The 27,131-nt window shown below is 43.1% G+C and overlaps 1 long non-coding RNA gene across 1 annotated transcript; it reads left to right on the top strand.

Annotated features, from left to right (window-relative positions):
• The first annotated feature begins 253 nt into the window (after nt 1–253).
• On the top strand, nt 254–26,264 carry LOC109264085 (uncharacterized). The gene is made up of 3 exons (XR_008417268.1): nt 254–542; nt 15,001–24,688; nt 24,934–26,264. It is a non-coding gene; the product is annotated as an uncharacterized LOC109264085 (long non-coding RNA).
• The last annotated feature ends 867 nt before the right edge of the window (nt 26,265–27,131 follow it).

Raw genomic sequence — 27,131 nt, 5'->3', positions numbered from 1 at the left:
TGCATTTATAAATATGTAAAAAATGATATATCCGTTAGGGATGAAGGTGTCTGACTTGCTTTCAAGCTCATTTTATTAAAAAATAGAAGTAACAATGGAAAATACGTTGTCAAATAGCGCTTACAATGCTTCATTGTAATTTTTATATTACCTCTTTAACTTAAGCTATACTGTTTAAAACCGTGTGTAAATTTAATAATCTTTTGTAAGATTGTTTTATATAAAACATACCTCTGTAAAATGTTTCCATGTTAACATTTCAAATTAGGAAAGCAAACGGAAAATTGCCATTAAGAGAAAAACCTTTCTCTTAGAACAGTGAGAGGTTCCTTGAAAACACTCGGTTGGATTTAGGACAAACCTGATTTGACCACCCCTAGCCCGTATGCACCCACCCGTTCTCCAAAAGTCTGTGGCATTGTTTTTATTTGATTCTCGTTACTTTGTTTTCAGATTTTCCCATTCATTCAAATAGGGAGCGTGGTGTAATTGTGGATGGTTTATGTGAAGCAGTTTCAGCTCTAATCTCTGGGGATTTTCATGTAAGTGTTTAATGATATGCTGAAGATATGCTATCGAATTCAAAGAACATGGTTAGTTCTCGGAAATATTAATTTGATTTGAATAACCCCCCAACCCCAGGTTATGGTTGGTTTCTTACCTTGGGAAAATCCTAAGTGAATTTAATTCACTCAGATTTTGAAAGTTCAGCTTTGCCAGGCAGAATTTTTGCAAATATATGCAAACCAGAGCCATACTCTTAAGTTTAACCCTTTCGGACATAATCTTATTTATCTGACTTCATATGGCAAATATAATAATGTAGACTATGCAATTGCAACAAACTCAAAGCACTTTAAGAGGTCGCTAATCAATTGATCATTTGATCTTGTAAACTTTGGAACCTTAAGTAAAATGCCATTTAGTCTTCATCTTACAAAATACTATTATCGCAGCACGTGTGGAATACGTGGCTTGGGCTCTCACAGACTTTTGGGTCTTGGGTCAAATTCCTCCTCTTCTTAAGTATCGGCATCGTTATGCTCCTTTTGTCTTGTCGTTGGAGAAGAAAATGAAGATCTCTGACATCATTTATTCTGGAAACAAGTACCCAAGTGTGTTTCACAAGACAAATCGAGGATGTTAACTTCTGCCCCGCTGGTTTGAAAATCCAAAATCTTCTTTGCAAATAGAGTCATTCTTTGCGCACAACTGGATCAAAAAGTAGCAAGTTTTGTCCAAGTCTTTAGCCTCACACCTCCCCTGGCGTCTCCCAGATTAGCTCTGTTGTGCCGGGATTAAACCCTTAGAACCTGGGTATTGTTTCTCTTCATTACATTCATCCCCATGTCTCCTGTTGTTCTGGCTTTTCATTAGGGGGGATGAACAGTAGAGGGTTTAGCCCCGATAAGCTTCTCCAGCTTGGAGTGTCTATTTGAGCTGCAGATTTGACACTTGTTCCCCCTTTCAGTGTAAACATTTCACTTTGAATCCAATAACCTTGTCAATAGAAACCGTTAACGTGAAGTGCTGAGCAGACCGTGTGAGCAAATACCAGTGAAGTCCCATTAGTTGTACAAAACCTAAAGCCAGAGATGACAGTTTCGCAACTGAATCAATGGTCCGTTGACCCATTCTGTTGTAAACAAATTGGAAAGGGTATTAGCATATGAGAACCATATCCGTTTTAATATGATGACTTTAAGACGAGGGAAGTATGTCCCTGGAGCTTGTCGACAGACAGTTATTCATATGACACTCTATTCTTTCATTTTCTACCAAATCTTTTAAACAGGTTGGAATATTACATGCATTTAATATAAAATTGCTGGCAGCACACAGGATTAAAAGAGACAAAGTAAACCTAACTTCATGCTCTCCGTGGATAGACATAATTTCATCCTGATCTCCACGTATTGTTCCAGTTAAGACAGCTGTTCCTGACCCTGCCCCAAAAGAACTTGGACATTGATTAGAAAGGCCAGGAGCAGAGGCCTCTCAACTAAGTCCTGGGGAAGGACGAGAGTGAGGTTATTTTTCTTAGAAATGACGTGACAAAGAATCGATACCGGGAACGTTCTATGATGTCATGATTTGATTTACTAGCTGACCTGCCCGCCAACCAATGACTGATAAAGATCCAAGGGAGCCTCGCTGGGCTCATCAGACAAGTCTTGCTCTTCTATTTACATGTGAATTTAATCCTGACATAAGTTTGGAACCCTCCAAAGATCAGACCCCCGTCATGATTAAGTGACAATACTTACAAAGCTGGAATCTTGAGGTCATGGATTATCTATGGTTTTCCATTGCTTAGTAACCTTGTCCATTCCATTCTTCCACTAACAGGCAGAGAGCCCAGGTGTTTTACTTCACCTCTGAAAATAATTCTCAAATGCAAATCTATAGTTAGGTGCAAAAAGTAAGGGCTCGGAAGGCTTCCTGGGAAAGAGACAGTTCTTCTTCTTATTTGTATGAACGGGCAATCCAAGAGGAAAGAGATACTCCTATGTTCTTTTTCCCAATGTACAAAATCAATGTGTCTGTAGGTGAATTTTGACTTTGCCACATATTAAATCAGAAAGGACATTCAGTGTTTGAGGTTGGGATGTTAGAACCGGCTACGCAATTTGTGGGGCCGAGTGCCTCTTGTTCAAGAATCCCTAAAGAATTCAAGATGGCGACAACAGAGCCTTAAACCAAGCTCAGGGCCATTCTAGGAGTGGCGCCTTCGTGACAACCAGATCAAGGGCCCGTGACGCCAGGCCTGGCTGGGACAAAACCGTAAAGTTATTCAGTGGTGTTTGCTTAGGGAACTGAGGAATGCCTGATTCCTACTTCAAGTCCTCGTGACACCTACTTAGGAGACGCCCAGGGAGTTACAGGCATAAGTAACAATGGGGGAAAAATAAGACCGGACACACCACCTTGCACTGGAGGGGCTTGTGCACGAAACCTGCATGGCGCTTTGGCAAACAGGACGGGAGTGGGCGGCCTAACTTAAAGCCACAGTCTCCTCTTCCCAAGTTGGGACTCTCCCTTTTCTCCCCAAGGCTGACTTAATCTAGAGGAAGAGCTGCTGGTGGATGGCAAACCCAAACAACTAAACATGAGGATAGAGAGAGGAAGCAAGCTGGCCTTTGGCTGGCGGGGGGAGCCTGAGTTCAGCGAGCCATTTGGACCCAAACCAAGCAAGACGTAGCCAAAAAAGACACCGCATTTATGAGTGTGATGTTCGGAGGGACAGCAGCCTCGCTCATGATGCAGTTGGTTATGGAGTGTGACCAAGGGGATTCGCTAACAGCTCTGGAAGGGGTGTGGCGGGCGAGGGGGAAGGTGAGGGTGGAAGGAAACCATCTGGACTCTCCTGAACACAGTAAGGGAAAAAAAATGGAAGGAAAATGTCATTTCTATTAAGCATTTTTCCAATCAAAGGCTACTAAACTCTCTTAATGCTATGGAAATAACAGATGGTTTTCTGAAGAAAAGATAAAAATAAAGCCGGAAGGTAATGATAATAAAAAAAAGGGAAACCAAATTCAATCTCCCCTGGCCTCACACGTCAAATGTAAGTGATGCTAACATTTCAGGACAGAGCTACTCTTACTTGCGGACCATGCGTTTATCATACTGTATCTAAGTTAATAAAAATTGGACTGTGCTCCCATTGTTAGCAGTACATAGCATGACTGTCTTTGATGCCACCAAATATTTCTTTATACATTTATTTCAAATAGCTGCCCAGGGTTTTCTCATGGGTATTCTTTAAATCCTTTGTCTAAATATTTATGCTGGATATTAATTTGATCTCCTATAAATGATGGGGCAGGAAGGTCCTTTTACCTATGCCTTCCCAACGTTTCTGGTTACTTGCATAGATAAGATTCCTAAAAGACAATTGCTGCATCAGAGTGTAGGTGTTTTTTATTTTATTTCTTTATTTTTTAAGTTTATTTTGAGAGAGAGAGTGCACTGGGGAGGAGCAGAGAGAGAGAGAGAGAGAGAGAGAGGAGAGAGAATCCCAAGCAGGCTCCGTACTGTCAGCGTAGAGCCAGGCATGGGGTTTGATCTCATGAACTGTGAGATCATGACCCGAGCCAAAATCAAGAGTTGGGTGCTTAACCAGCTGAGCCACCCAGGCGCCCCAGAGGTACATATATCGTACCTTTTCCTACATGAGTGAGCAGCATGGCGATTTGGAATTCTACCAGCAGGGTTAGAGATTGCTGCCCTGGCCAGTGCAAGGCACGGTCCTTCTTTTTTTTTTTTTTTTTTTTTTTTTGTAAATTTTTTTTTAAAAATTTTTTTTTTTCAACGTTTTTTATTTATTTTTGGGACAGAGAGAGACAGAGCATGAACGGGGGAGGGGCAGAGAGAGAGGGAGACACAGAATCGGAAACAGGCTCCAGGCTCTGAGCCATCAGCCCAGAGCCTGACGTGGGGCTCGAACTCACAGACCGCGAGATCGTGACCTGGCTGAAGTCGGACGCTTAACCGACTGCGCCACCCAGGCGCCCCTCGGTCCTTCTTTTTCAATTTTGCCAGTCTGTCAGGTGAAACTTTCTTTTTTATTTTAATTGCATTAAAAAAAAAATTCTTGGTGAAGTTGTTTCCTTCTGCAATTCTTAGACAATTAGCACAAAATATACATTCTTTTTCAATTTTTAAAATTAACTTTATTATATGGGTGCCTGGGTGGCTCAGTTGGTTAAGTGACTTTGGCTCAGGTCATGATCTCGCAGTTTGTGGGTTCGAGCCCCATGTCGGGCTTGGTGCTGACAGCTCGGAGCCTGGAGCCTACTTCAGATTCTGGGTCTCCCTCTCTCTCAGCCCCTCCCCCATTCACGTGCATGTGCACACGCACACGCTCTCTCTCTCAAAAATAAATAAACATTAAAAAAATAAAATTAACTTTATTATAAGGGTGCGTATATTTCAAAGAAAAAAATGTAACCCACTGAGTTTCCGAAACAACTTAACAAAATGTTTTCATTTCAAGAAGTTCAGTCACATATATCAAATTACAGGTTTTTTAAAGACTACATTGGGGCTTTGATTGCAGAACATATTTCAGAAATCATAAGCTATAGAATAAAAGTATGGTAGTAGGCTGAATTGAAATTGGAGTTCATTGTCATGAAAAGCTGGGAGTTAAGCCCAGCATGATCAACGTCAAAAGTATACTTTGAATACATTTTCAAGTAAATTAGGTTAGGAGATAATATAAAAAAGTTGATCACATTAGTAATCTTGAATATTTACAAACATTCAATTAACCCTAAATTAAAGATAATGAACTAGTACGAACATGTATCCTACAAATACATGTTTCATGCAAATGCACTGTCACCTCATTATTTAAATTGAAGAAAAGAGGGGCGCCTGGGTGGCTCAGTCGGTTAAGCGGCCGACTTCGGCTCAGGTCATGATCTCGCGGTCCGTGAGTTCAAGCCCCGCGTCGGGCTCTGTGCTGACCCCTCAGAGCCTGGAGCCTGTTTCAGATTCTGTGTCTCCCTCTCTCTGACCCTCCCGCGTTCATGCTCTGTCTCTCTTTGTCTCAAAAATAAATAAACGTTAAAAAAAATATTAAAAAAAAAACAAATAAAAAAAAATAAATTGAAGAAAAGAGAGAGTTAAGGGACACCCAGTGGAAATCCTCCCTGACTCTTGGCATTAGTTTTATCCTAATCATGACCTTGAAAAATGAATTAGTTTTCTTTTTCCTCTTGAAATTGTCTAAATATGATTTTTTTCAATCAGTCTTTCCATTTTTAGCATCTTTAAAAAACTTTTTTTTAAAGTTTATTTATTTTTGAGAGAGAGAGAGAAACAGAGCATGAGCAGGGGAGGGGCACAGAGAGAGGGAGATACAGTATCTGAAGCAACTCCAGGCTCTGAGCTGTCGGCCCAGAGTCCAACACGGGGCTCAAATCCACGAACCGCGAGATCATGACCTGAGCCAAAGTGGGACGCTTAGCGTACTGAGACAGCTAGGCGCCCCAATTTTTAACCTTTTTTGGAAACACTGATGCCTTGGAAAATCGATGCATATTCCAACTTAAGCACCTTCCTTTTTAGCACATGGATGCCATGTGGAGGTGAAATCAGATGGCAGGGGTGTTGATGACCTCCTCTCTGTGTCTCACTCTGAGTGTTGCCAAGATCCCACGTGCAGCACGTGCAACCTTTTGAACAATGTCCATTAATACTTCCTCTTTTCTCTGAGTGCAAGCTTCTAGAGTCTGGGAGATGTGAGGGCTTCACGATTTTCTGCTCTCATTGTTATGATCTAACATTTCTATCCCCAAAGGCACTGACTAGGGACCCATGAATCTGAAACAGAAAAGGTAAGGGAGGATGTTCCTAAGTAAGCCGTGAGGACAAATATTCATGCATTGTAAAGGTCAACCCCTGGAACACAGGTCAGCTACCATCACTGTTTATATTTATTGTTGAACTTGTGAACTATTCAACAGCATAGGTCTTATAAAGGGAACCGGCATCCAAACCGGAGGGAATTTTTTTTTTTTTTTTGATACTCAAATAGGATAAGCAAAATATTTTAAGCAAGATGCCTTGGCAATGCACTTTGTAACAGGCTTCTGTGTGTGTGAGTGTGGCCATAAGAATATTTCATGTATTGTGTTGCACTGGTAGAAATAAGATATGTTGAATGGCTGCAATTAGGACGGAGTGCTTCTCTCCACAGGACACTTGGAGGGGCAGGGAGGATGCAGGTGTAAAGGCTCTGCGCAGTTTTGGCTTCCTTGTGATTGCAGAACAATCTGGAATGGAATTGGGGAGGTTTGTGCATAGTACAAAGACAGAAGCCATGCCGCTAAGAATTTAGGCTGTGAAGAGGAAGCACGTTGAAACGCTGTTCCTAAAAACACCTTGGCCAGAAACTAGGCTGTCATTCTTTCCTCGGTATGATATTCAGTCTGGGGGTGCCTGGGTGGTTCAGTCCGTTGAGTGTCTGACTCTTGATTTCGGTTCATGTCATGATCTCATGGGACAGATGCCCACATCAGGCTCTGCACTGACAGTGTGGAGCCTGCTTGGGCTTCTCTCTCTCTTTCTCTCTCTCTCTCTCTGCCCCTCCCCAGGTCATGCTCTCTCTCTGTTTCTAAAATAAATAAACATTAAAAAAAAGTATGATATTCAGACTAACTTGGAAATGTGTGTGACTATATATTGCTTTCCTTTTCTCCAGCTGACCATTGTCTAATGGAAGAAAATCTTAAAGGAATCATGGGGAAGACAACATGGTCGATGTCTCATTTTAGGTTGATGACCCCTCATCCTTCTTCAAGCCCTGCACCATTTTCCATTTCTATTTGGAAATGTTAATGTCTCTGTGTAGCATGTCAAAAAGTTGTGGAAAGAACAGTTCGGCCTAATCGTCTTATTTTGCACAACAAAGAAATCTCAAAGGAGAATGTTTAATTTATTACCTTTGTGAAAAACGAAGCTCTGAATTATAGATTATAATTATTTTTCTGTGAGTTCTTTCTGAAGATTTTTAAGATCTTTTTGCTTTATGCCTCCTTATCCACAAAAATATTTAAAGATAAAATTAAGGTATTTTTATTAAATTACTAAATATAGAACTTCATGGCTTGGTTGTAAAGAGAATGTTATGGTAAAGAGTTTTTACAATTATATGCTATGATTTTTGTGTATAGATACACGCATTGCTTTTGAGTTGGAATTCATTATGAGGGACTACAGCCCAGCTTTCCTAATGCAAGGACGCTACTTTCATAATGAATGACCCTTGCGTGGTGTGTCTAAAGGTCATTAAGAGTTGAAGTCTGCCTTATGTCACTCAGTTGGAGAAGCCTCCTCTTGCAATAAACAGAACAAGGTGTCCTCTCAGAGGAGGCCCCACAGCTTGGTGACCATCAGAGATATACATGTATTCAGTCTCCCAAGTTTGAAACTACCTAAGCCAAACAATGAATACATTTCTGCACTACTAAAGGGTAAGGTAAAACTCAGCTAATTTGAAAAAAAAAAGGTTCATTATAGGAAGTGAGCATTAAACTTCTATGACCCACCTTCAAAAATATCCATACCTCTATTATCTGCATATTATCTATCTATCTATCTATCTATCTATCTATCTATCATATATCTATCATCTATTACCTATCATCTGTCTATCTACCTATCTATTAACTATCTATCTATCTATCTACCTATCTATCATCTATCATTTGTCATCTGTCATCTACTTATCAATCTATCTACACACACACATGTGTACTGATAGGTACGTAGACATATATATCTATATGTCATTTCTGCATGTGTAGTATACGTAATATGTCTAAATAAAGAGGCACATATCCATATATTATGTACATCAGTGTATAGGAAGAGATCTCTAGGAGATTGTAATTGTTGCTCTCAAGGATAAAACGACCACTGCATATATCGTTCCGTCTCAAAAATCTGTCTCATTTGAATGTCTGCCATTCAGGCCAACTTCTCCACCATGCATCCTCCACACAGGAAAAGAGAAAAGATATGAATGGGCACATACAGATACATAGATATGTGGATACAGATATAGATACAGACACAGATGTATAGACATATACTTGTTTTTTTTTTATGTTTATTTCTTTTGAGGGAAAGAGTGAGAGCTTGAGCAGGGGAGGGGCAGAGAGAGAGGGAGAGAGAATCCCAGGCAGGCTCTCCACTGTCAGCATGGAGCCCGATGCAGGGCTCAAACTCACGAACTGTGAGATCAAGACCTAAGCCGAAATCAAGAGTCAGATGCGTAACTGACTGAGCCACCCCGGCCCCCTACTTAGTTTACATTTTAAAAAAATTCTCTAAAATACTTTTGTTCTCCTCGGCTTTTCTTATGCATCAGGAGGGCTAAAATTCTTTGATTCTAGTCTAACGGACTTTTTATTAGAGACATTTTAGAGCACATAACAATATCTGGAAAAACATTACGTAAATTCTTTACTTAACCCAATCCCGACCTTAAGCCCTGCTTCCTCACCAGGTGTGACAGAGTGTAACAGAAAGGCTGGCTCCAGGGGGGACTCAGCCCCGGGACCACTGAATGACACATCCACCAATTCCAATCTCTCCCTCTTATTAGCCACATGGATTTGGGCACATAACCTAATCCCGACACCACAACGTTCCTATCAGTGCAATATGGGGAAAACATCACCTACCTCATAAAATTATTGTAAGCATTTTTCTAATACTAGTGGAAAAGTAACAGAGTGCCTTAAAAAAAAGTGTTCCATAAATGTTAGTCATTATCGAGTGGAAGATGAGAAAATATTTATTCATTCTCCTTTCTCTAAATTCAATATAAAGCTATTATACTGAAATTATTGATCTTTAAAGTATTCATTAATGACCTAAAATTATATTGTAACTTACTACTGGGATCCTAAGGGATAGGTACTTTAGACTATCTTTGGCTGTGTATTTTCTTACGACACCATAGTCTATTTATTTTTTCACTATAACTTTGCATCGTCCCTCAGCAAGGCAGAAAGTTCTTAAGCGTAGGGCTTTCCTCTTAATCTGTTCAGTTGCATCTTTAACTGTCACTGATAGATGACAAGGTTAAGGGCTCTGTATCTATGCCTCTATAACTTCCCAGAGAGCCTATCGGGTGCCCTATGGGCTGTAGACGATATTTACTGACTGAATTAGATAACAAGGTTATATATTTGAATGGCCCACACCAAGTGGTTTACTATCCCAGCTGTGCAGAGGTAATGTTAAATTCAAGAGAAACATATATTTTCGGTGTTTAGAGAAATGGAGCCACGGCAATGTAAAATGACCCCCACCAGGAAATCTTTGATTACTTGGACAACTCTTGGGAGATATATAACATTTTACAGATTGATTATTCCTATCTTCTATATTTCTGTTGCTTTTACATACAGATCATTAGGCAGAAATAGCTCTTGTTTCAGACCTGTGTAAATCTTTCAATGAACGGGAAGCTAAGGCAGCCTGGTTTAAAATGTTACACTACTATATTTAAGGGGATTACCTTCTAGTGTATGAAGGGAGAAGTAAATTATTTGGGGAAATCTAATCAATGATGCTATAAGAATTAATTGCAAAAGACTGGACTCATTTAACTCTTGTTCTATAAAAATGGTCAATAAAAAAATATGGTTAGTGCAAGCGTAGGGTAAATCTGTCAATAATTGTCAGGCAATGTGTAATACTGACTTTCAATGAACTGAAGGGAACTTGCTTGGGTTTACTTTTGCAGAAAACATACAAGTGCGAAATCATTTTACCTAAAGATAATCTAAATTAATACTTTTGCCAGATGGCTTCTGTGTTTTTTTTTCCTCAACATTTATTGTGGAAGTGTTCAGATACAGCAAAGTTGAAGTCGCTTGTAGGTGAACATCCAATTACTCACTGCCTGGATTCTAGCATTAGCATTTAACTAAAGTTTCTTTATCATCTGCCCATCTATTTCTCCATTCCCGTATCCAGCAATTAATCATCCTATGTTCTTTTTTTTAAGTTTATCAATTTACTTTGAGAAAGACAGAGAGTGGGACAGGGGCAGAGAGAGAGGGAGACAGAGAATCCCAAGCAGGCTCCAGTGTCCTGATGTGGGACTCGTACCCGTGAAGCATGAGATCACGACCTGAGCCGAAACCAAGAGTCAGACGCTTAACCGACTGGGCCACCCAGGCGCCCCCATCATCATATGTTCTTGATGCATTTCCAAGTACATCCAAGTACATCCAAGTACCTGCAGATGGTTCCATTGGTCCGAAATACCTAAGCAGCACGTCATGATTTTGAATTTAATACTTGTTTCTATTCTTTGGGTGTCAGGTTTACACAAAATGAAATGCACAGTGTTCAAGTGTATGCTCTCTGAATTTTGGCAAATGCTTACAACCCAAAGCCCTGTCAAGATATAGAGCATCACCATCACCCAGAAGGTTCCTTCGCACTTCTTTCTGGTCAATCCCTACCCATTTTTCCCAGAAGCCAGCACCCGTCTTTCCCTCGGCCACAGATGATTCTTTTCCTCCTCTTGAATTTTACATCCGCGCACACGTTTTCTTCTGTGTAGCACATCTTTGATTCAGCGTAGTGCCTTTGGAACTCATCCACACCCGTCCAACAGTCTACTCTCTGTTGTTGCTGTGTGTGTGGGCACACGGCAGCGTGTTTGGGGGCCCTACTATGGATGGAGAGCCAAGCTCTTTCCAGTTAGTGGCCTGTCACACATCAAGCTCTTATGGACATGTGGTACTAATCTTTTTGTGAACTTGATGGTTTCATTTCTGTTTGGTAAATCCCTAGGGATGGGCTTGCGGGCTCACACTGTAGGTGAGCATCTAGTTACCGCTTTTCTTTCTTCCCCCTAATTTTCTCAAAACACAACCTATGGGGTGGGTACTATTGCTACCATCATTTTACAAAGGAAACAATCACGAAAATGTTGTGGACGCACAGAGAGGGAGAAAGCCAAAGTGGGACCCCAGGAATTTGGTTCCAAAATTCATGCTTCTAGCACACGGTAGAGTATTGCAAAACAAGTCGGGAGCAATGTCCAGGAGGCAGGTCATAAGTGCCTGGTAAACCATTTGAAGGATTTAGGGTCTATCTCACGTGATGAGCCGCCTGAGTTATTCATTTCTCTGTTTGCTATTGAAGGTCCGAAAACCAGGAATGACATGTTTGTATCTGTGCCCTGGAAAGATGAACACATTTCCAGGTGTGCAGAGAGGGGCAGGCAACTCGGAGCTTAGTGGCGCTGTCATTATGATTTCTTCATTCAATTATTCGGCCAATGAGTACCTACTGTGTGCGAGAAGGTATTCCAGGATCTGGGAATCCAGCTCTGGACAAAAAGACATCTTTCGGGGAGCTTACGTTTCAGTGGATAGAGAAACATAATAAATAAATGAACAAAAATGTAGTCTGCCAGGTAGAAACAAACATCTGGAGAGTCATAAAGCAGGGTAAGAGAGAAATGGAGATTTTTGCAGCGTGAGGAGCCGCTAAGCTTTTACCGAGCGATCCAGGAAAGCCTCTAATCTGAGAGTTGCAAGAGGGGCCTGGGGGGGCTGAGGGAGTGAGTTACACAGACGTCTGGAGCAAGAGTCTTCCATTTAGAGGTATAGCAGGTGCAAAGGTCCTGAGCGGGGAGTGTGCGTGTCACATCGAAGGCACAGACAAGGAAAAGAGGGGGTAGGAGAGGTTGCTCGTGGCCGTGAAAAGACCATGGCAGTTCTAGACATGTGTTTTCATGAAAGAACTTCCTGGGAGAAACGACAGCGCCCGGATTTAACAGCTGATTCTGGCTGCTCTTCGGTGAACGTGACCCCGGTATCCAGAGGCTGTAAAAAGGAAGCAGTTCGGAGAGAAAAGCATGTTGTTTGTTCTCCTTTCGGACTGAAGGTGTTGCGGGGCATCTTCTAAGTACTGTCTCTTCTGCTGAGCTGATCTGCAGAAAGTTTCCAGTGGGAACCTGTTTCCCTTCGTGTTTCATCCGGAGCACAGGCGGCCCGTGTCCCACGCTGCCACCCCCCACCCCCCCGGGCTCTCTTCCTCCTTTGCTGGCATGTCTCCCTTTCCACTGGAAGCACCGGCTTGAAACCCCGCCATCTGTTTTGTCAGCGCGACAGCTCACAGGTCGGGTGCCGAGGCAAGGCGGCCACGCTCAGATGTGCACGGGCTCCCAGGGCCCCGCACGCTGCCCTTACCTGTTCCCAAACGGGGACAACGGGTGCGACACACCGAGCTGGTGCTCCGGCCAGCTTGTGGGCCCAGCAGGGACAGAGCTCAGTGGCTGTTAGGTGCTTTCCTTCTGGAAAGTTGTGGATTAACCCCAGAGAAAGCGGTCACATGCTCCCCTGGCCTCCCGGGGCCTCTCGTCGTGATACAGACTGTTGTGCTTCTGAGGGCTGGACGCCGTGAGCACAGCACCTCGGTGTCCCCGTGCTCCTCCGGAGCCTCACTGAGAACTGTCTGGAGGGTGACCAGGTCCCCACGCCGACAGCTCTGTCAGGGACAAGGAGAGAGAGGCCCAGGAGGGATGCGGAGCACTGCCGGGAGCACTCATCAATCAGGGTCTTTGTCTCCCCATGAAATCCTTCAGGAGACGGAGAGAAGAACCTGTGTGTGTGTGTTTTTTTAATTTATTTATTTCTTTATTTTGAGAGAGAGAGAGAGAGAGCACGATGGGGGGAGAGGCAGAAAAGAGGGAGAGAGAAAGAATCCCAAGCAGGCTCTGCACTGTCAGCACAGAGCCCGACGCGGGGCTTGAACTCAGAACCTCAAGATCAGGACCTGAGCCGAAGTCAAGAGTTTGAGGTTTAACACACTGAGCCACCCAGACTTCTCAGGATCCTGTATTTTTTAGGGTTCCTCTGTGGGGAAGTATCCTCAGTGGGCTAAGTATCTGACTTCGGCTCAGGTCACCATCTCGCGGTTTGTGAGTTCAAGCCCCATGTCCGGCTCTGTGCTGACAGCTCAGACCCTGGAGCCTGATTCAGATTCTTGTGTCCCTCTCTCTCTGCCCCCGCCCGGTTTGTACTCTGTCTCTCAAAAATAAATAAACGTTAAAAAAAAAAATTAAAAAAGAAAAGGTTCCTGTGTTCCAGCCATCAACAGAGGCCCCGGGGCAAACGTGTGCTTTCATACTTCGTACTTCTCTTGGCCTATTTTCTCCTCGTTTTTCAGCACGTCTCTCCACAGACATCCCTCACCTGGCATCAGGAGAACAAGGTGAACTCCGCGTAGCCTCTCACGGGTGGCTCTTTCCCACAGCACCTTGCCCCTCAGGCGTAGGAGCGCAAAAAGGCAGATGAGCCAAGCCGCAGAGGAACCAATTTGAAAACCTAGATTTCCGTCTTTCTAGACATTTGAAGGTTTAAATTGAATCCACTCTTTAATTGATTCCAATTGCACATTTATTCTAGAAAATCTCATTTTGTGATACTAACACAATTGACTAAAACTTGGTGTCAGGAATGCAGAGAGGGCAGTTTTTTCCTTCCCCCTTGAAACACCACATGAATGATTTGGATATAACTTCAATTAAAACACAGATGGCAATGTTTGGAAATAAGGATAATGGATTATTATGCTTTTCCTTCTTTTATTTCTGGATTCAACGCTTTAAAATTTTTTTTTAATGTTTGTGGTTGAGAGAGAGAGAGAGAGACAGACCGTGAGTGGGGGAGGGGCAGAGGGAGAAGGAGACACAGAATCTGAAGCAGGCTCCAGACTTGGAGCTGTTAGCACAGAGCCCAATGCGGGGCTCAAACCCATGGACCACGAGATCATGACCTGAGCTGAAGTCGGACACTTAACTGAGTCACCCGGTTGCCCCTGGATTCTGTATTTTACTTCCCAATCTATCTTTTTCTTTTTTTTTAACGTTTACTTATTTTTGAGACAGAGAGAGACAGAGCATGAATGGGGGAGGGTCAGAGAGAGGGAGACACAGAATCTGAAACAGGCTCCAGGCTCTGAGCTGTCAGCACAGAGCCCGACGCGGGGCTTGAACTCACAGACCGCGAGATCATGACCTGAGCCGAAGTTGGACGCTCAACCAACTGAGCCACCCAGGCGCCCCCCAATCTATTTTTTTAAAGATGTTTATTTATTTATTGAGAGAGAGAGAGAGAGAGAATAAGTGGGGGAGCGGCAGAGAGAGAGAGAGAATCCCAAGTAGACTCCGCTCTGCCAGTGCAGAGCCCTACTCAGGGTTCAGACTCTAAACCGTGAGATCGTGACCTCAGCCAAAATTCAGAGTTGGACGCGTAACCGACTGAGCAACCCAGGCGCCCCTCCCAATCTGTGTTTTGACCAGAGTGTGTTCAAACGGTAATTAAAAAAAATAAATCGTAACTTTCCCATTTCACATCTTGCTCGTACTCCGTATAAGCTCTGTCATATCCTGTGTTTGACAGCATTCCTTACGCTGTGTTTCTCTCTTTGATTTTTTTTTTCTTTTTCTAGAACATCGCCTGCTTTCCAGACCGATCTGGTCCTGCCCTCTTCCTCCATCTGCTTATTTTAGCCACATTGCCATCCACCTCGGTGCACTTCTGCACAGCCTCCCCACACCCCGGCCATTAATCACGCAACAGCAAATACCTTGGGAGCACCGCTTGAAAAATGAGTCAGCTTCTGGAGCTCTCCACTTCATGTTTTAATGGAGCTTCAGTAAAACTATTTAGAGACCACTTTTGGATAATTCTGCTTTTTTGAAAAAAAAAATGGAAGCCCCCTCACAAAAATAAAGGAAAAAGAGTAGCATTCAAAGAAAGAAATTTACCTGCCTTCCTTTTACGAACCTCAGAAAGTACCACCTGCCATCAGGTGGGTCCGTGTGCTCACTCCATCCCGCACTGGGCGTGAGCCTGTGTTGGAGGCTTCAAGAAACGTCTCCGTGTGGGTCCTGGTCCGGGAGAGAAACCAAGATCAAGGGAGAAAATGAGGGAAGTGTATTTTCGTTTTTCTGACCTGTTTTTGTTTAAGAAGGTATGTTAACACTTCTGAAGGAGAGCAGCCAACTGAAGACAGAGTCTGGAAAATTCCTCCCCCCAAATCTGGTCTGCTATTGTCTTGGAATGTAAAGACAAGGTTATGTTCTCCTGTACATACTCTGCGTGGATTACAGAAGGAGGCTTTGTTGTTGTTGTTATTGTTATTATAACTAAGTGGAAGGATTTCAGGAATCCTTACTCTTTGAAAGCATTTCCAAATACTTCTCTTCCTTATGTTTGGGCCGAAGCTGTTGTAGCCCTTTGCTTCTTCATTAATTCTCACATAGTAAGATACTAAATTCTCACAGCAAGTCCAAGAAATGTTCTTTTGCTGCTGAGATCGATAAAGTACACACAGAGTGTGAACGTGGACAAACAGCGATGAATCGTGGTTTATGAATCGAAGACATGATTGTCTCGTATGCCTTCTCGGAACCCTTTCCTCGGTCCCCTTTGCCCTCAAAGGAGCCCAGGTTGGTGCCTCTGGGGGTCAGAACTCCACCTACGATCCCCACCCCCAATGAGACCCAACCTGACTCAGAGCTCATCCTGCCTCGTTGTTCACGTCTTGTCCCCTGGATCCTCAGACTTTCTAAAACACACCCTGAACTCACGGCTACCTCCACATCGTCCCTGCAACTCGGTTCCTTCACAGAGATTGTCTTTCTCTCTCTTGGCCTCTTGTGAGAAAATTTGATTCCTCATCCCAGGTTCAGGTTTCCGAGAACTATCCCGGTATCGTCGAAACGAGCGTCTCCCCACGTCAGGCTTTCGGAGCCACTTATTGGCTCCTCTGCTATGAATGTGAGGACGATTCGCTGTGGATTACAGACACTGCTTGCACTGCCGCCTTCTTCAGGAGATTCCGGATTCCTTGAAGACCGCCCTCGGTGTATGAAATTGAAATAGCAATGGTTTATCAAATACGTATGCATATTGCCCTATTCATAGATGTTTCCCGATGTTCATATTTATTGTGACTGTCGTAAAATAGTAATGAGTTCTAACTTCTTTTCTTTGGACCCACACAAGTAAACACCTACCCAAATATTGAGTTAGCCAGCAATCCACCATGATGGCATCCAAAGAAATATTGCATATTAACCTAAAAGTACGCGTTAAACTGCTTTGGAAATTATAAGGCACAATAGTTAAACTAACTGGGATTACACAGAGAATTTTAAGTATCGACCCCCACCCCAGCCACATCTGTTTCTCTCTCTTTTCCAACTATAGAAATTATCTTACTATACAAATTTTACAAATTGTTTTCTTTTCGCTCATGGGTTAGCCTTCTTTCTGAGGGCCTAAGAGACCAGGGCACTGGCTGGCCAGACAAGTGGTGTTGGCTCTTCCTGAACGAGACACCTGCTGTGGTCAGTCTGCTGTGAGGCTGCCGGAAAAACCAGCTCGGGCGTCCCAGTCTGCAGGCTGGTTCAACAAGGGCCTGGCTCCCCTGACTTGCCCTTGAGATTAACTTGGGACTGAAGTAGGCCTAATGCCTACTGGATGCTGGTCTTGTTCATCTTGAGGATGTGGAAGATTTCTGGAGAGTTCTGGAGTTATCCCAGAACCCTGATTTGCTTGCAGTTTCAAAGGAATACAGTGTGTGGTACGTGAAAAAAAAAATATGTTATCTTACTTATTTTGAGAGACAGACAGACAGACAGAGAGCATGAGTAGGGGTGGAGCAGAGAGAGAGAATCCCAAGCAGGCTCTGCGCTGACAGCACAGAGCCCCAGGCAGGGCTCGAACTCACAAACCGTGGGATCGAGACCTGAGCCAAAAGCAGAGTCGGATGCTTAACCGACTGAGCCACCCAGGCACCCCCATGTGTGGTACTTTTAAAATATGTCCACAAAATCGGCCCTTTTCCTGCCAAAGGAGGAGACCAATTCTTCTCCCCTTGACTACGGGCTTGACTTAGTATCTTGATTCTAACAAACAGAATGTGGCAAAAGTGACAGTGAGTAACTTCTGAAACGAGGTCATAAAAGACAGCAGCACTTCCGTCTTATCTCTCTCTCGGATCAATAGCCAGGTCTCAAGGGTCACCTCTCAGCTCTTGGAGAGGTTATGACAACACGGAACTGAGATTTCTTGCCGACAACCGGTACCAATGGACCAGCCACGTGAGAATGCCATCTTGGGAGTGGATCCTCTAGCACCAGTCAAGCTGGCTGACAACTTGCTACGACCATGGGAGAGACGCTGGCTGAGCTGAGCCAGCACCTACCCACCTGTGGGGCTCTCAGGCTCCAGAGCTACAGAGAAGATAAAACAGTGGAGTATCCTTTTTGTCCCAAGTCCGCTAAGTTTTTGGGTGGTTTGTCATCCGTCTGGCCTTAACTAATACAGGATGTGGTATCTGGAAGCAGGGTACCGCCATAACAAGAAACCTTCAACGTGGGCTTGGATTTGGAATTGCCCAGGCAGCGGGTGCTTGGAGGACCTCAAGAGGAGTTGAGTGAAAGCTTAACTGTTTTGAAGAGGTTGTTAATAGAAGCCTCACAGCTTTTGACAAGATGGCAAGTGATGGCTAAAAAGAGAGTGAGAAAAATGTTCTTGGAAACTGGAAGGAACAAACTCTTATATTGTAGTGGTGTCAGTTTCGGCAACCATGGTGAAGGTAGAGTGGAAGGCAAAAAAGGGAGCTAGTGAATTGGGGGATATAGCTGATAGGATTTCTAGGCAGACCTTTAGAGGGATTGCCTGGCTTCTGCTTGGCTGCTTGCAAGAGAAGATACTAGAGAGAAGGTTCTAGAAGATTCTCTAGTACCCGAGAAGGTACCAGAGGAGGTTCTGGAATCCTAAAGGAGACAAAAATTGCTGTTTTGAAAAATCCAGACTCTCCATCAAATGATGCCAAAGTTAAAAATGGCTCTGGGGCAAAGATCAAGTCCAGAGCAGGATCAGGGGAGCTCGATATGAAGAGGTAGCCTGCCAGGGGTGTGGCTGTAAATTCCTTTGTTAAGATTGCAGAAATACCTAATATGTACCTCGGAGACCATTCGGAAAATAAGGTTCCTGAAAATCTTCAGAGTGTTGTCTCTTCCTGGGGTCAGGGGAAGTCCAGGGTAGAGAAAGGTTTATCTCAAAGATATTTGGAGTTGTGATGTTTGTCTAAAGGAGTGAATGCTTGCAGGGATCATAGGAGAAACACAACAGTTCTTTAAGCATTTGATTGGCAAAAACATTGCTTGCTTGAACTACAAAGGATAGAAACAGTAGAATTGAAAAGAGACTTTTAGAACCCCGAAATTTCTACAAGCAAGAAGCAGGCTGAGAAAACTATTCAGCTGAAAACACAAGCTGCCTTTCATAGAAAAGAAAGAATACTTAGAGGAAAACCGAATGCTTGGAAGGGGAGTCACAAGCTATGGATGGAGATGATTCCCCGCCATGACTATGCATCAAGGAACCGTCACACGTGTCTTACTAGATTTCAAAATTGCCACGGACTGGTGCCTCCTGTGTGTCTTGTGTTCTACCATTTTTAAAAGCGGGTGTTGGCACCCGGTACCTGAGTTTGTCTCACCATTATATATGGGTGTGGGGCACAGTTGACTTGTCTCTTCAGCTGAAGGTCCTCAGCCGGGGAAGACCAGGACTCAAGCGAGCACATCCTAAGAGCTTCATCCGCGACTCAGCTTGACTTAGACGCCAAGATCCTCTAACACGAGTCCCGGTTGGTGCTGTGATAAATAAGATTGGGGGTAAGTGTGGGAGGGAGTGTGTGTGTTTTGCATGTGGGAAGAAGGTTAATAATTCATTGTTAGAGAGCAGACTCTGATGGCTTTATAATACAGCAAAACTTTGGTCTCGAAGCATAATTCATTCTGGAAACACACTTGTAATCCAAAGCATTTGTATATCAAAGGTGAATTCAAGAACCATTGGCTCACTTGTGATCATGTGACCTGCGGTGTCACGTGCTACTCGTATTGCAAGACGTCGCTCGTTTATCAAGTTAAAATTTATTAGAAATGTTTGCTGGTCTTGTAGAACCCTCGCAGAACTTGCGGTCCAAGGTTTTACCATACATGCCCAGAGGTGGGAATCCCTGTGGACCATCTTGGAAGCTGGCTCGTACAGTGTGATCACAAGGATTGTTCTTTATTTTACTATGTTTGGGGACAGCTTCTGATGCAACAGCAGATAACTACTAGACAAACAGACCATAATGGAATATTTTGTTTATTCCTGATGATTCTAAATGAGAGGCGCCATGGTCTCCTGCCTCCTTCTCTCCGTGGAGGACCAGGAGCTGGCAGGGACCAGAAGGTTCCACACGGGCTCCCATCTTAGTCAAGCTCTCTAGTTGGAGAGGTGTACCAGGCACTCCAGAATCTCTGGAATGGGCTTGACGTCCTAGTCACCGGTGCTGAGGCATAAATCTTGACGATTGGTTTTGTTCAGTTTTATGAATATCCACTTTTATTCATCTGTTTTCTAATTTTGTACACTTCAGATTTTTCAGTTTTATCCTAAGTTCCACTCTTGAGTTCTAAAGCTTTTGTATTCCCTTTGGTAAACAAATGTCATTTGCCTTTAGAATAAGCTTTTTACACCACGTCTTTTTAAATATAAAAGGTATGGAGTTTGCTTCCTACCCAGGCCTTTTCCAGAACCCAGAATGTAAATCAGCCTCCCCAGATAGAAGCACGGAAAAAGAGGAGATCAGAGAAGTACAGCATGTTGTTGCCAACAAGGTGGAAAATTCATCCGAAATGACAGAAATCCTGTGTAATGATGAATCTCTGAGGATTCCTGTGTCACAGCAAACTAGCTGATCGGCGTGTGCAATTGAGCTATAGCTTAATATCAATACTTACACTCCCCTTTGAATTGAAAATGAGGCAATTAAAAGTTCCTAAATTCCTTGTTTTCAATTGCTTCTGGTCCCCTTGGGTTTGCCATAGCCCAGTTTTGTGCCTCTTATTTTGAGAAGCCCTGTCTTGCAAATTTGAAAGTTCATAGACTCTATTTTGAAATAGACTGCCTTCCAGAAATAGATGTTACTTTATTATTTTCCACTCCCTCTGGGATGTCTTGACAAAAATGGCAAAACCCAAAGACTTCCTGAAGGCTAATCTTTTTTCTGGGTCATATGATTCTTTTCAGTTTTCATCTGGAGAGGGTTTTCTGATAACAACAGGTTTGGCTGTCGGTGAACTGGAGAAAATCCTGTTGCTTTCATATTAACAATGAGTAGAATGCCAGCGCAGTACGGCTATTTGCTTAACACAATAGAAGTTGGTACAGAGTAGACTTACAGGAGTCAAATAGACCGTGTGGGAAAATCTGTATTCGTGCAACTGAGTCAAAAAACACTTCTGAATGCAGAACCGCTGACCAGACTGTAGCAAACAATTTGGTCAACTTTAATTCATATCCAAAGATTAAATTGGATTAAGAAGATGCCTATGAAGAAGTGGTTAAATACTGCAATCAGCAGGGATCTGCAACCCAAAAGGGGGAAGAAAAGAGAAGAGTCCGTGAAATGAAACATTAGAAACACAAAACAATATGCAATTAATAACGGCTGTCTCAGAGGCAGGTGTGTTACAGGTGGAAACCACAAAAGCACGAGCGATCAAAGAAGATGCTGAAGTCCTCAAACTCATTACTCACATGCATCATGAAGTGGAAAGCAAACAGTGATTAGATTACAGAGATGCTCTCGCTACTGATATTTTTAAGCTTCTGCCTCTGTTGGCTAAACAGTTTCCAAGTGGATATGAATGTAGTTCAACCTGGTATGTCTGAGTTTATTGGCTAGACATAGCCTTCCAGATATGGCTTGAATAAATCACTGCTTTACCTCAGGCAGGTTGCCAGCCCAGGAAGGCCTATGAGGTTGTGGGGTCAAGAGCGAGACCCGGGCCAGGAGTCAGGAGGTTCACCAGCTGGGCATGAATGGATTTAATAACGCCGTGGCTCCCAATTTCCTATTGACAAAATGTAAGTCTGAGTTCCTCTTCACAAGGTGGTTGAGAAAGAGTCAAATATAATTAATTGCACACATACGTGCACACACTCACGTGCATGCACACACTCTCGCACTCACATGCAAATACACACACACACACAAATACACACACACACACGCAAAAGCACTGTAGAATTCATTTTTTTTTTAACAACTCTAGTCAATGAAAGGGAACTTTATGAGGGTCCCACAGCCACAGGGCTCGGGCAGAAAGCCACTCTGCAGGAGGAGTGCTGGGTTTAGAGGATGTCACATTGTAGTCGGCCCATATAAAAACTAGCATAATAAATTCTAATTCTTAAGGTAAATAGATTATTGCTTTTATTATTCAAATGCCACCATGATGTCATTTCGTCCAATGGGGTCCTTGCCTCCAGGCAAGCAGGTAGGGAGGGTGATCCTGAAACTAATGTAGGTTTTAAGACTCCAAAACCACAGGCTGGGGGAGGAGGAAGGGAGTGGAGGTAGGTTCCGTGATGCGAGGTGCACTGACCTCCACAGCCTCTGTGTGACTTCCCTTGGAATCTAATTCCTGGGGGACGCTCGGTAATGAACAACGCAAAGACTGGCCTAGCACACACACGTGTTCCAGTCCTTTAGAGTCATGGTCAGTACACATCCCGTGTGCGTGAGGTCTTGCTGGGAGTTAAAACCAGCTGAAGTCGTGGAGGAAATAAAGGTTGAGTTTTAGGTGCAGCCATCTGGGGACAATTCATACTTTGTTTTATAGCCAGAGATCTCAGCGACAGATGTCCCTGGTCATGACCGAAGCAAAGAAGAGGCTGGGGCAGCACAAATCAGCCAGTGTGGTATTAAAACAGGGTTTATCAACCTCTGATTTACCGGCACTGGGCCAGAAAGTTCCTTGTGGGGGGGGGCGGGCATGCCATGCACTATAAGGTGGTTCTCAGCTTCCCTGTCCTCCACCTGCTGGAAGCCTGTAGCAAACAGCCTTCTCTCCCAAGTTGTGACAACCAAGAGATGTCCACGGACATAGCTGAATGTCCCCTGGGGTACCAGATTATTCTTATTTGAGAACCATTGCTCTAAAAACATCTCACAAAGCTGACCCATGGATTACTAGTCGTATTTGTATAGCAGTTGGAAGAGCCCAAGTCTTAAATGCAGATTCTATATTAGTAAAAGGTCAATAGCATACTTAAACTGTTTTTACAGCAATTTTAAATGTGTATATGCTTCAAATACTAATGTGTTTTTGAAATTGAAAAGACTATTGCCTTCTTATTAATAGACCTTTTTATATTTTAATCAATAAGCAAGGCTATCCACTTATTGGATTACTGTCTTTTTAATTCTGCTTGCCTTATTCCAAAATAAGATTCGGGAAATAGTGTATCAAGAAATAAAGTAATACTATATAAAATCAAACACGTTAAAATGTAATAGCTGAAGTTTTCCTTCAAAACTTCATGTATCTGAGAGTTTTGTTTTTCTTTTATCACCATGCTAGCAAGATGTCTTTAAAAAGAAACGAATTTAGGGGCATCTGGGTGGCTCAGTCGGTTAAGCTTCCGGCTCTTGACTTTGGCTCAGGTCATGATCTAACAGTTCGTGGGTTCAAGCCCCACATCAGGCTCTGAACTGACAGTGTGGAGCCTGCTTGGGATTCTCTCTCTCTCCCTCTCTCTCTTCCCCTCCCCCACTCGTCTGCTCTGTCTCTCTCTCTCTAAATAAAAATAAACTTAAAAAAATAATAAAAGAAAAGAGAAACAAATTTAAAACATAGATTTCCAGTCTCCATACACTTTGAACAAAAGGAACATAGCTAATACATGCACACGTGATGGTTAATTTTATGTGTCAACATGACTAGGCCAGGGGAGGCCCAGAAAGCTGCTTGGCTATTATTTCTGGGTGTGTCTGTGAGGGTGTTTCCAGAAGAGATTAGCATTTGGGTTGGTGGGCTGAGGAAAGCTGTCCTTACCAAGTGGGTGGGCATCATCCAATCCACTGAGAGACCAAACAGAACAAAAAGATGGAGGGAGGTTGGACTCACTCTGACTGCTTCACTGAGATGTCATCTTCCCCTGCCCTCAGCATGCCTGGTTCTCAGACTAGAATGTATGCCAGCTCAAGGCTCCCGGGCCCCGGAACTAAACACTGGCTTTCTCATGTCGCCAGCTTGTAGATACCAGAAGGTGGGACTTCTCAGCCTCCATAATATAATAAACTCCTTTATATACAAATATAAATATGCGCGTATCCATATATATATACGGATATGAATATGTGCAAGCTCCCTATCTATCTGTGTTTATGTCTCTATAGCTCACTGGCTCTGTTTCTGGGGCAGCCCTCCCTTTAAACTTCAGAATGTTGCATTACTTGAGAAGACGGTCTTTGCAGATGTAATTGAGTTAAGGATTGGAAGTTGAGATCATCCTGGATTTAAGTGGGTCCTAAATCCAATGACTCCTTGGAAGAAGCAGAGAGGACACAGGTCAGGGAGAAGCCATGTGAAGATAGAGGCAAAGATTGGAAGGATGCATCTATAGGCCGGGGACTGCCAAGGATTGTCTGCCATCACTAGAAGCTGGAGAGAAACATGGAATAAATCCTCCCTCAGAGCCTCCGGAAAGAAGCATCCCTTTGGCACCCCCAAATTTCAGACTTCTGGCTTCCTGAACTGTGAGGGAATAAGTTTCTGTCCTTTGAAGCTATCCAGCGTGTGGCGATATGTTACAGCGTCTCTAGGAGACTAATACCGTGCGTGTGTTGGCATGGGTCACTGTCTCAGTCAGGGCTGTTGTCACTGAACACCATAGCCTGGGGGACTTAGAAACAGCACACATTTGTTTCTCGCAGTTGTGGAGGCTGGGTGGTCATAGACCCAGGTGTCAGCAGACAGGGTGTCTGGTGAGGCTCCTTTGTTTGCAGATGACTTTCTTCTCATTAAGTCGTCATGTGGTAGAGAGAGAGAAAGATCATCCCTCCGTGTCTTTTCTTATAGAGGCACTACTCCCATTTATGAGGGTCCCGCTGTCATGATCTAATCAGTCCCCAAAGGCCTCCCCTCCTAATACCATCACATTGGGGACTTTGGGTTCAACATACAAATCTTAAGGGGACATAAACATTCAGTCTATTGCGGTCTTCTTGCCATGAATTCCCGAGAATTTCATTGCTTGCCTACATCCTTGCTCTGGTCTGTGTGGACTTTTAAATTTCTTTTTTTTCAACTTTTTTTTTTAATTTATTTTTGGGACAGAGAGAGAGACAGAGCATGAACGGGGGAGGGGCAGAGAGAGAGGGAGACACAGAATCGGAAACAGGCTCCAGGCTCCGAGCCATCAGCCCAGAGCCCGACGCGGGGCTCGAACTCACGGACCGCGAGATCGTGACCTGGCTGAAGTCAGACGCTTAACCGACTGCGCCACCCAGGTGCCCCAGGTCTGTGTGGATTTTTATTGCGGCTAATCCCTCGGTTACCAGGGTGTAATGAAATATTCTGCACAAGGAAGGGATAGAGTATTTCTTTAAGCATTAGGAAACATGGACATGTCTTCTAACCACATAGGATGTCTGGTTATTTTTGAAGATGCTATGGGAAAACCATGTTGAGAAAGTCGCTCTCTCTCACTTCAAGGATTCAGCACATTCAGTTAACACGGATGACAAGTAAGTCTTGTGTGATGTATTCTGCTCCAGAAATACAATAATCGTTGAGGGAAATTCAGTTCACTGGGTTGCAATACCTCCTGAAGTTTTGTCCCAAAGGGAAGACGGATATGCATTTGAAATCCTGTAATTATGGGATAGATGGTGAAATCCTGTAATTGTGGGATAGATGGAAGACTGACCAACAAAAGTAGCTCTGGGATGCTGATGTGAAATCATTAAACGACGGGTTTCGCATCCATAGGAAAGCATGGTCTTTGGGCTTCCCCTTAGGCTTGGCACACAACGGGCACTCACATTGGAAGAGCCAAGGAAGTTTGGGATAGTTCCTGCCGAATGACCCCCTCCACCCATTTTGCAACTGAAGAAAACAAATCAGGAAGAACAATTGTCATGAAATTCGGTGACAATCTGCTCACCCGCCATCTTTAAATTTATTGCTTAAAAGACGCAGATGTGTGAAGTGTGATTAGCTTTCCTCCAGTAATGCCAAGCTGCCTTTGCATCAGAGAGAACATTTATGAAAATCCCAGCTAGCTGTCTACCTTTTGAGGGGCTCATTTTCGGTTAAGACAATTTGGAGGAAATGTCACAAATTTTCAATTTGTAAAGTAATACTCTCCCTTTTGAAGTATTTGTGATCTTCGGAAAATGGAATTTAATGTTTATGTGTTTATGTTTTGACCACTAGCTATTTCATCACTAGTGAAATACTGAAATCTGAAATTATAACTTATTGCCATATTATACACACACATATATGTTCAGGAATTGAAAGAACTTTCAACAATAGCCAAATTATGGAAGGAGCCTAAATGTCCATCAACTGATGAATGGATAAAGAAATTGTGGTTTATATGCACAATGGAACACTACTTGGCAATGAGAAAGAATGAAATATGGCCTTTTGTAGCAACGTGGATGGAACTGGAGAGTGTGATGCTAAGTGAAATAAGCCATGCAGAGAAAGACAGATACCATATGTTTTCACTCTTATGTGGATCCTGAGAAATTTAACAGAAGACCATGGGGAAGGGGAAGGAAAAAAAAAAGTTGGAGAGGGAAGGAGCCAAACCATAAGAGACTCTTAAAAACTGAGAATAAACTGAAGGTTGATGGGGGGTGGGAAGGAGGGAAGGGTGGGTGATGGGTATTGAGGAGGGCACCTGTTGGGATGAGCACTGGCTGTTGTATGGAAACCAATTGGACAATAAATTTCATATTAAAAAAAAAAAGAAAATTCTAAAACGGTAAATAAAATGTAAAATAGATAAAAAGTAAACTAAATAAAAGGTCTTTTACTGTCCTGTTCCCTATTGCCATTGAAGAGAACCCAGCTTTAAAGCAGAATCACCTACACTTTTTTGAGGTAAGTATATTTATTTTTAAAGCTTAGACTTCAATGGATCTACAGGTAATCTGACCCACATTGTAAAATGTGACAGTCATAGCACAACCATCAAAACACATTTGGGTCAAATTAGATTAAATTGCATTATCTGACTCTGTTGTCAATAAAAATACACTCCAAAATCTGTGCTCTCTGGTACAATATAAGATCAAGCAATTTCAATGTTGGAGAGATGGAAAAGTTTTCAAATAAGAGGCTCTGGGTATCTTTGAAAAGATTTTTTAAAAAACCAAATTGCTTATTTTTAGTGCAAAGTTTATTTTTGATGAGTAAACTCGCCTCGAATGCTAAAGGAAGGGGCCATCAAGGAAGCCGACAGGCTCCTGAAATTCACAAGGGGAAAACCTGAGCTCATTTCTCTTCTCTTTCCTCCTATTAAAAAAAGTAGCATTTTCTTAACTACCTTATTTTTGGCACACAAAGAATACTCAGTTTCTTTTCTTTTCATTCTGTTAGTTGACAGGACCGCCAGGTAAAAGAAATGTTTTTAATAAAATATATTCCCTCACTCAGTGTGGACTGGAGGTAGCTGAGCAGGAATAAAGATGTTAGTGCTGGC

This window comes from Panthera pardus, unplaced genomic scaffold (genome assembly GCF_024362965.1).
Source record: "Panthera pardus isolate Hobbes unplaced genomic scaffold, ASM2436296v1 HiC_scaffold_1, whole genome shotgun sequence".
Classification (NCBI taxonomy): domain Eukaryota; kingdom Metazoa; phylum Chordata; class Mammalia; order Carnivora; family Felidae; genus Panthera; species Panthera pardus.
Note: the sequence above shows the minus strand (reverse complement) of the source record. Positions and strands in the feature narration are given on the sequence as shown.